The following is an 11,691-nucleotide window of genomic DNA, read 5'->3' on the forward strand; positions in this document are numbered from 1 at the left end:
ATCTCCTTTGATGTCTACAGAGACATATCTTTAGATAAAGTTACTCCATCCTAAAAAAGTAAGAAACCTTTCTTGGAGTTTTGCATGCTTAAAACGAGCAAGCATTTTTCTGATGTATGAAGCTTGGAATAAGTAAAATATTCTTTTCTTGCGATCCCTTATTACTTTGATCTCAAGAATATATACATTCTCCCAAGTTCTTTATATCGAATTGTTTGGACAACCATACCCTTACTTCTAACAACATTTTGATATTGTTTCCAACTACCAAAAATGTTATCTACGTATAGTACAAGAAATACCACCACGCTTCCATCACACCTTTTGTATACACAAGACTTATCCAGTTACTAAATGAATCCAAAGGTCTGGATTACTTTGATAAACTGGATGTTCCAAGACCTTGAAGCTTTGTATCAGTCCATAGACTGATTGAGCTTGCACACAAGATGCTCTTAGCCCTTGGCAATGAACCCTTCTGGTTGCTTTATATGGATGCTTTCTTCAAGACTTCCATTAAGGAATGTTGTCTTGACATCTACTTACCAAATAGATAAAAGAATCCGGATAGACTTAAGCATGGCTACCAGTGAAAAAGTTTCCTTTTTCATCTAGCCTTGCTTTGAAAGTTTCTACCTTCCTGTCTATCCCTCTTTTCCTATTATAGACCTTTTTATACCCAAAGGCTTTTACACCATTTGGTGGTTCTACAAGCTTCCAGATTTTATTAGAATACATATATTCTAATTCTGTTATTCATTACTCTTTGCCAAGATATTGCATCTTTATCATGGAGTGTATGTCCGGAGATCGGGTTCATGTCCTCCAGGGATCGAGTCAAAACTCTCCCAAAACATGAATCTTTTAGGTTGCCTAACAACCTCCCACTACGACAAGACACTTTCTGCAATTGTGTATCATTTGTGATATGTGTTCCTTGTGGTATCTCATCTTGTACAATTGATACTAGATTAGACATGTCTTTTATTATTTCCTTAAGAACAAGTTTTCTTATGGGCACATGGTTTATTACATAGTCCTTTTTCTAAAATTGGTCATTGATGCTAACAATGACCTTCTAATTTTTAAGACTATAAACCTACTTTCATTTCTCTAGGATAACCCACAAACAAGTGAATTCCTGTCCAACTTATCATTGTCTCTCTTCAGCATATGTGCTGGACTACCCGAATCCAAATATGCTTCAAAATAAGCTTACGCCTATTCAGCAATTCTATATGAGTAGAGAGTTCTGACTTTGGAAGGTACTATGTTCACTTCCGTTTCCAGAGTATATCCTTAAAATGAATTTGGTAAAATAACTCATCATCAATCTACTTATTTCCATAAGAGTCCTATACCTTCTTTCTACTACACCATTCTATAGGGGTGCAATTAGTTTGGATTGAATCCCTACTTCTGATAAGTGACTCCTAAATTCTCCCAAGAGGTACTTGCCACTATGATTTCACCATAGTGTCTTTTTACTTTGTCGTTTCTCCACATCAGCCTAGTACTCTTTGAACTAATCAAAGTACTTAGTCTTGCGGTACATTAAGTAAATTTATTTGTATCTTGAATGGTTGTCTATAAAATAGACGAAATATTCAATACTACCTCTTGTCATAGGATCACACAAATCAGAATGAACCAATTTCAACATATCTTTGACTCCATACCCCTTAGACTTGAAAGCTTCTTTGTTATTTTTCCTTCCAAGTAAGACTCGCAGGTTGGAAAGATTTCCACTACTAATGAACCCAAAAGTTCATCAGCTACCAATGAATCATACTCAAGTTAATATAACCTAGCCTTAAATGCCAAAGATATAATTGGTTCATCTCCGAAGGTTACTTTCTCTTATAGTTAGAAGATGTGTTACTAATTTCCATTTGTTGCATCGTGAGAGTTATTGGATTTATAAATTGCCAACCAACGTACTTCCCTCATTTTCTTAATAACAACTTTGTTATTAAAAGAGGCAGAATATCAAGTTCTTTGAATAGTTTAGAAACTGAAAACTAGTTCTTTCTAAACTTGGTGCGTAAAGACAATTACTCAAAAATCCATGTTTTATTCTTATCAAAAGATAAACATCTCCCACTTTTACAGCAGGGCTCATGTGGGCGGTGTTTTAATTTTCATTTAGTTGTCGGGTTTCTTGGAACCTCTAATTGCGGACATGATTAATGGCATATGTATCTACTCTAGGTAGATAACACCACTAAACATGTTTCAACTAATGAATTAAATACACCTATGTTGTTCTTAGTTTTAAGAAGACAGTCTACCTTAATGTCCAAATCCTATTTCCAATCATTACAATTGGGACTACTAAGCATTTTCTATAGTATGACTACTAGGGGATTGACAAATATTTAAATCCTACAAAATATTTGGTCAAGATCAACTCCTTAAAAATCCCCATGAATTTTGTATGCCACGATAGTGTGGACGTATACAAAATCGAAGAGGAGATTTTATTCATTAATTTTATTATCTCGTCAACTTTACTTTATGACAAATAAAATTAATAGTTGATCTGTCTTTGATCAAATATTTGGTCAAAAACTTTTGAATTTAAAAAAAATATTGATTCCTCCAACAATATTATTTAAATTCACCAACATCTCAAACACCGTGAATTTTGCATGTCACGTTAGTGTGGACGTATACAAATTCAACATTTGTAAAAGGAGGGTTTTAACCCATTAATTTTATTATCTTGTCAACCTAACTTTTTGACAAATAAAATTAATAGTTTGTATCATTTGGTCACACAAATAATAGCAGTGACTCCGATGGGGAGGATACTATTAGATGTGTCTAAGTGTATACCATTACTTGACACTAAGTCCATTAATAAGATTATGCCCCTTCCGTTGGGGAAGATCACACGCTCTTAATTAACTTCCTATAGTCATCCAAAAATAGAAGTCTGTTCTAGTGATCCACAAACAAGCTCATCAGTTATGGAGGAAGGCACTCAGAGCCAACGCGCAAGCTTGTTTGCATCACTTACAAACCAGTAATGGAGACCATGGGATTTACTTAAAAATCCCTCTCCCACTTAGTTATTTATAAATGAGGAATTCTAACTATGCTAGCCTATTAAATATGTAAACTAACATGCACACACAGCACAATATAAAAGCAATAAATAGAAAATCTAATTTTCAACTATTATGGCTTTTATCTCTAGTTGTCCTCCGTGTGTTGTCATCCCAAGCTGCTGCCATATTTTGTCGCATCCATCTTGCTCCTAGTTCCGCTGTGCCTCTGGTCCTTAGAAGGTTCCACGCTTTGCAAGATTCGATCAGCGACATAAATAGAATTTTACATTTTGATCCTATATTCCATAAAAGGAATGTACATGTATCTAGATCAAAAATAAAATTCTAATAAAACTAAATACAGCTCCTGCTGTATTTAATAATACAATCATGCACACACAATAAAATGCCCTTGACATGTCCAAGGGTCTAATCACACACATAATAACTATAAGCTATAATAGTTGGATCCTGCATCCACAAAGTTAGCACATCCTACTATTATCCTGCCTAAATTATGTATGACATGTGCATAATTAAACTAATACCAAATACACAGAGGCAAAACCCTAGCTCTGATACCAATTGTTGGTTCCACTGTACAAAAATTTTGTAGAAAGATCTGAACCTTTTCTTAGCTACCATGTGTTCTTTTAAATTAAATTTTGGATCACCTGCGGAACTTAACACGTTTGATCCAAAACTTAATCTATTTGTTCTTTTAGGTTTTGACTTGGATCTCCTGCGGAACTTAACACGTTCGACCCAAATCACCTTAAGTTATTAATTTCATTATATATTAATTTCCATAATTGGTTCCCAGTACTGACGTGGCGAGGCACATGGCCTTCTTGGATATGGGAGCAACCACCACCGACTAGACAAAACCTTTTATGGAAAGCTAATATTTAATTTCCTAAAATAACTTTAGGTTAACCGAAAAGAACAATCAAATCACAAGGAAAAATAAAACAAAAGAACACATCATCGAAAAACATATTCGAAATACTAGAATCGTAAGCCTCTTGTATTTGGTATTATTTTCATAAATAACTAGAATGATGTGGAAAGGAAAAATTACTAGTTATACCTTCTAGAAAGACCTCTTGATCTTCTACCGTATTCCTCTTCTAACCTCGGACGTTGTGTGGGCAACGTTCTTCCGAGATGAGAAACCACCAATCACCTTCTTCTTCCTTGCAAGTTTCGGCCATCAAAACATCTTCTAGGATGAAAAGGTTCACCACCCACCAGGGATAAGGCTAGACAGGGAGGCTTGCTTTCTCTCCTTCTTCTCCTTCCTAGATTACCACAACAAGAGAAGATAAGTTCCCGAAAGAGGAGAGAGAGCTACCCCAACAGGAAAAGAGGGAGAAAATAGAGTTTTTGAAGCTCCTCTACCCCCTCTTTTATAATCCTTGATCCTGGCAAATAAGGAAAATTTAATAAAAATTTCCTTAATTCTTTTTCCATTGAAAAGGAAAAATTATTTAATTAAAATAATTTTCTTTCTCAATTTTATTTGATCGGCGACATAAAAGCAACAAACAAGGAGAGTTTTAATTAATTAAAACTTCCTAATTTGTCTAAATTTATAAAATTTCTCCAATAATTTAATCCTTCATGATTGGTTTATAAAAGGAAATTTAATAAATTAAAATCTTTCTTTTAAACATGTGGATAAAAGAAAGTTATCTCTAAAATTAAAATCTCTTTTAATCTACAAATAAGAAAAGATATCAAATCTTTTCTCAATCTTTTGTAGAAACTAATAAAAGAGAATTATTAATTTTAAACTTTCTTTAAATCATGAACATGGTTAAAAGGAAAGTTTTCTTAAAATTCAAAATCCTCCTTTAATCAACAAATAAGGAAAGATTTCAAATTTTAAACTCTCTTTTAAACATGTAGATGATTTACAAATAAGGAAAGTTTTTACCAAAAATTAAAACCATCCTTTTAAACTACAAATAAGGAAAGAGATTAATCTCTTCTCTTAATCTTTTGTAGAAAGTTATAAAAGGAAATTTTTAATTTTTAAACTCTCTTTTAAAATCATGATATCCACATAAGAAATAATTTTAATAAAAATCCTTTTTAATATTCTAGTGGCCGGCCACCTAAGCTTGGGACCCAAGCTTTGGCCGGCCACCTACATGGCCCTAGCTTGGGTTCCAAGCTAGCTTGGCCGGCCCCATTGGATGGGTAAGAAGGTGGGTATAAATCTCTATATACTAGAGGCTACGATAGGGACCGAGAGGAGGAATTGGTTTTGGTCTCCCGATGAAATTAAGCATCCCGTGTTCGCCCCGAACACACAACTTAATTTCATCAATAATAATTCATTCCACTAAAGAACTATTATTGAACTCCAATCTCAAATTACATTTTGGGCTCTTCTTCTTATGATGTGTTAGTCTCCTGTGTTTAAGATAACAAATGTCCACTAATTAAGTAAGTTACTAACAACGCGCTTAATTAATATCTAGCTCCAAGTAGTACCACTCAACTTCATCGTCATGTCGGACTAAGTCCACCTGCAGGGTTTAACATGACAATCCTTATGAGCTCCTCTTGGGGACATTCTCAACCTAGATCACTAGGACACAATTTCCTTCTATAATCAACAACACACGCTATAAGTGATATCATTTCCCAACTTATCGGGCTTATTGATTTATCGAACTAAATCTCACCCATTGATAAATTAAAGAAATAAATATCAAATATATGTGCTTGTTATTATATTAGGATTAAGAGCACACACTTCCATAATAACTGAGGTCTTTGTTCCTTTATAAAGTCAGTATAAAAGGAACGACCTCAAATGGTCCTACTCAATACACTCTAAGTGTACTAGTGTAATTATATAGTTAAGATAAACTAATACCTAATTACATTACGACCTTCTAATGGTTTGTTCCTTTCCATCTTGGTCGTGAGCTACTGTTTATAATTTATAAGGAACCGATAACATGATCTTCTGTATGTGACACCACACACCATGTTATCTACAATATAAATTAATTGAGCAACTACATTTATCATAAATGTAGACATTTGACCAATGTGATTCTTATTTCTAGATAAATGTTTATACCAAAAGCTAGGCTTTTAGTATACACTCTAACACTCATCCATATATTATAGGCCTTGGAAATTATATACAGTTATATATTAACCACAATATTAGCAATTTGATTATCAAGTTGATCTCATAGTTCTGTTGGTTCTAAAGGAAATTTATTCTTTGTCACTTTTTATACGTACAAGAGTTTTGTATTGTTTAGGGGAGAGAATTACAAGTCAGAAAAGCTCAAGTTCTTTAGTGGATATATACAGTTGTTTGTTTCACCTTTCTTGATCTCAATGCACACCAATCCCTTAGTTTAGGGAGGTAGTTCATTTTGTTGAGTTGTTGTTACAAATTAATCCCTTATATTTATGTGATAACTGAATGTTTTTTTTTAAGCATTTCGATTAGTAGTCATCTTGTTACGGTGCCCTTACTATTTTTTCAACTATGATTTTTGGTCTTGGTTTACTAATATATTATTTATGTATTTTTATAGTTTACAAATCTCAAGTATCGAGTTGAATTTGATGAAGGCTTGATATGGTTATGCATACAATAATTACATTTGAAGTGGTTTTAACAGAATGATGTGTTGTTACCAAGATTTGACATTATTGATATCTATTAGTTGTTATAAAAGAATGTTTTGTATTTTATGGATATCGTTAAGAAGATTATTTATGTAATTTGTGAATATTTGTGTATTTTATGGATCTTGTTATGAAAATAAGAATATTTGTGTAATTTGTATATTTGTATATTATTTTTTTTTTATACCGCCGGTTTCATTGTTTATCAAATTTGTCTTTGTTAAAAATACAGCTGCATATACGCAACCGTGTTATTACTAATATATGATTTGCTTAACCGCAAGTGTTATTAACGTATTAATATTACATCGATACATTTTACGTTGATCGGAAAGTGCACAGAATACTAACGGTTCGCATTCTACCAGTTAAATGATACTACACTAACTCGATAATGCGGACCTTTTTACTTTAGACACGGTTGAATTTCGAAAATGTAATAGACACCGGTGGAAAACCAATGTCTATGAGGGTTTTTGTTGTAGTGATTTTTAAACTTACGGGAAGCTTATTCCATTTGTTCAAAACTTATACTTTTATACTTCAAAATATTAATCTCTTGGGCTCAGGCTTAGTACCATTTGCGCGCTCCCTAATAGAAACTGAAGTAGCGAGCCACCAGTCCTACGAGGGTAAAGACCTTAGTCTTACCAGGGCCGAGACCTCGGAACCGATCACCTGGATTTGTTTAACGACAACCTCGGAAGTCGGGTACTAGCCTTCTCAAATAAAATACTTATTGCTTGTTAATACTTATGATAAAAGACTGCCTCATACAAAACTGCAATACTTAAACAAATTCTAAAACTGCCACGCATAAACAATTCTAAAATTGTAATACTTAACAAAATCTGCACTATGATACTTAACAAAAATCTGCACCATGATACTTAACAAAAATCTGCATTGTAAGCTTAACAAAATCTGCACTATAATACTTAACAAAATCTGCACTATAAGCTTAACAAAAATCTGCACTATAAGCTTAACAAAAATTTACACTATAAACTCTAAAGGGGATGTTCGTGCCCCTTTTACAGCACAAAACAAAATTGAAACTTGTTGGAATTAAAGCCTATGTGAAGCTTGATGGAATTTTAAACAAAACCCATGTAAAACTTGTTCAAAGCTTATATCTTTACAGAGAAACAGAAATTCTTCAGCATGCTACAGCAAGAATGCTAGGAGAAAGCAAATCTCGGATCTACTCTAAAATCCCTAGCAACCACAATTCTTTACAACATAATCCGAAAGCCAAAAGAAGATCATTCATACTAAGCAAATCAACAACAAGTTTTAAAGCGGATATGAAATTCATGGCTGTTCTGGTTCGGATTTAACAGGTAATCTGTGGCAGGAATACTATACTACATACAATGAGTCCAAAATTTCATGTATAAGAAAACTAATAACAAAAGATCCATAACAAAAACTTAAACAAACTAGAATGCTAAACCAAATGCCCAATCTAAACAATTCCCTTTTCGTTTTCTTCATGAGACTCGCGGTATCAAGCTACAAAACACCAATCTTTATAGCATGCTTCGAAATCAAGAAGAAACAAGGTCCGAAACTACTCCTACTGCAGGTGAGAAGCACTTACCTTCTTCTTGGACTTACAACCGAACAAAAGGACTTCTAGGGTTTCGGAGATTGCAAGTTTCGGCCTCTTCTTCATGCCCTCGGGTTCTCCTCGACGAGAGAATCGTGAGGATGTGAAGAACTCACGGAATCGAACCTTGGTCGGCCACCGGAGAGGAACCCTAGTTCCGGCTTTGTTTCCGCCCGAGCAGAGACGCCGTCGCACGCGAGAGAGGAGAAAAGTTTAGTTCACGAAAATAAATCTCATTCCTCTCTTAACTCATCCCTTTTAATACCTAATATTTCTGTTAACTACTATTGCTTAAATTAATTTTGCTATCTATTTGATCAGCACGGCCCTGCTGGGTTCCTGGTCATCCGAAACAACTTAAGACTTTACTTAACCAAAGGTCTCCGGTTCGATCCTTGGCCCGACCTCTTTTTGCCTTAAATTCGTTTCTTTTGGTAAAATTACTAAACAAACTCTGGAAATTGCATAAAAATACTCTAAAACTTTCTAAAATTCTCTAGAATATTTCTAAAGTATTTCTAAATATTTTCAAGTACTATTAGGACTCAAAATGAGGAAATTTGGGTTGTTACAATTCCCCATACCTTATAAAAAGTTCATCCTCGAACTTAGAATAATTCTGGATATCTCTGTCTCATACTGTCCTCACGCTCCCACGTAGTTTCCTCGTGCTTTTGATTTTGCCAAATGACCTTCACTAGTGGTACTTCTTTGTTCCTTAGTCTCTTAACTTCTCTGTCCACTATCCGTATAGGTCTGCTCTCATAGCTAAGATCCTCCTGAATCTGCACTGACTGAGGCTGAATCACTTGGCTAGAGTCGTGGAGGCACTTCTTTAGCATAGAGACATGAAATACATTATGTATTGCTGACATGTCTTGTGGTAACTCCAGCTTGTAAGCTACTTTCCCAATCCTCTCTGTGATCGGATAGGGTCCTACGTAGCGGGGACTTAACTTGCCCTATTTACCAAATCTCATCACTCCCTTCATAGGTGCAACTTTGAGAAAAACTAAATCCCCTACTTGGAACTCAAGTGGCCAATAGCGTGTGTCAGCATAACTTTTCTGTCTACTCTAGGCAGTCTCAATTCTCTGTCTGATCTTCTAGATAGCCTGAGTGGTCTCATCTATCATCTCTATCTGAATGCCCAGCTCCACTTCCATTTCTTTCCTTTCACCTGCTTCTTGCCAACAATTGGGTGATCTGCACTTTCGACCATACAGTGCCTCGTAAGGTGTCATCTGGATAGTGGCCTGGTAGCTATTGTTTAGGCGAATTCAGCTAAATATAGATACCTGCACTAACTACCCTTAAAATCTAATGCACAAGCCCTGAGCATGTCTTCTAAAATCTGATTTACTCATTCTGTCTGTCCATCAGTCTAGGGATGGAAGGTTGTGCTGATCTTGACTTTGGTGCCCAATGCATTCTGAACACACTCCCAAAAATGAGAGGTGAAGCGCCCATCCCTATCTGAAACAATCGACTTCGGGACTTCGTGAAGCCTGATCACTTCCTTAACATATAGCTGTGCCAACTGCTCTATAGAGTGAGAGACCTTCAAAGCTAGAAAATGGGCAGACTTGGTCAATCTGTCCACTATCACCCATATCGCATCGTACCCATTGGTGGTTCTCGGAAGACCTGTTATAAAGTCCATGGATATTTCTTACCACTTCCACTCTAGTATTGGAAGGGGTTGTAGGACTCCTCCTGGTCTCTGGTGTTCTACTTTGACTCTCTGGCATGTCAGGCAGGTGCTGACATATTTTGCAACATCTCTCTTGAGTCCAGACCACCAGAATCTCTGCTTCAAATCTTGATACATCTTGGTGGAACTAGGATGCATGGAGTATGGTGTACTATGAGCTTCTTCTATAATCTTCTTTCTCAATTCCCCATCATTGGGGACACAAAGGCGGCTCCCCTGATAAAGGATTCCACTGTCTGATACCCAAAACTCTGAATTTTCTTCTTTCTGTATCTCTTGCTTGATCTTCTGGATATCTGGATCTTCACTTTGCTTTCTCTGTATATCCTCAAGCAAGGTTGACTCTAAGGTCAATGCAGAGAGTTGCCCATAAATAATTTCAACTCCAAAGTCTAACAATTCCTTCTACAGTGGCAGTGCTAATGATGACAAGTGCATCAGAGTTGCACTGGACTTTCAACTTAGTGCAGCTGCCACTTTGTTAGCTTTACCTGAGTGGTAGAGAATTTCACAGTCATAATCTTTAACCAACTCTAGCAACCTGCGCTGTCTCATGTTTAAGTCTTTCTGGGTAAAGAAATACTTCAAACTCTGATGGTTAGTGAAGATTCTGCACTGAACTCCATACAAATAATGTCGCCAGAGTTTTAGTACAAAGACCACCATAACTATCAAAAGATCATGAGTATTCTAATTCTTCATAGTCTTTGGAGTGGTCGAAGCATGCTATAACTTCTCTTTGCCCTCATGAAGGGAGGCCCATCTAAGCATCTGTCACAAATGTATCTACTTACGGAATACAAGTGGGAGCAGTGTCATCTTTTCTTCAATGCTTGGAAACTTTGCTCATTTGGTTCGACCAAAACTTTTGTTCTTCCTAGTTAGTTGTTAGTGGAGAGGCTATCTTGGAAAAGTCCTCCATGAATTTGTAATACCCAACTAAAACAAGGAAGCTCTCGATCTCCCTAGCGTTCTCTGGGTACCTGTTGACCGCTTATTTGGCGATCCACCATCCAGATGATACCTAGATGAACTGCCACGAATCGTAATCAACTCGACTACGAGAATTTGACATCAGTCAATGCGTCTCTGAAATGTGCAGCATCAAGTCGTGTGCTCCACGTCGTTGAATGAGATTAGATGAACATGTCGTCGATGAACACGATGACAAATTTGTCAAGGTATTCTTGAACACCTGTTATTAAGTCCATGAAGATTGCAGTGCATTAGTCACACAAAAGGCAAAGGCATGACTACAAACTGTCCATATGTGTCTTCGTCACAGCATCAGTCACACTTCTACTTCTCTTTCGAATCCGTCCCAGTCTATCTTAGAGAACAAATTGCCCCTTTAGATCATCTATTCGGGAAGAGGGTACTTGTTCTTAATTGTCACTTTGTTCATTAACATAATCTATGTATCCATCTCTTTCTTTTTTCTTAACAACAACATCGAGCTCCCATGGTGAATGACTAGGACGAATGAAATCTTTGTCAAGCGTCCGAGTTTCTTGTAGCCTTTTCATGTCTCTGAGACATCCGGTACGGAGCTTTTAAAATTGGACCGGTGCCAGGAACCAACTCAATTTCAAACTCCACTTCTCGGTTGGGAGGTAGTCCAGGTAGCTCTTCTGAAAATACCTCCG

Source organism: Zingiber officinale, chromosome 7A, assembly GCF_018446385.1.
Source record: "Zingiber officinale cultivar Zhangliang chromosome 7A, Zo_v1.1, whole genome shotgun sequence".
In the NCBI taxonomy this organism is placed as follows: Eukaryota; Viridiplantae; Streptophyta; class Magnoliopsida; order Zingiberales; family Zingiberaceae; genus Zingiber; species Zingiber officinale.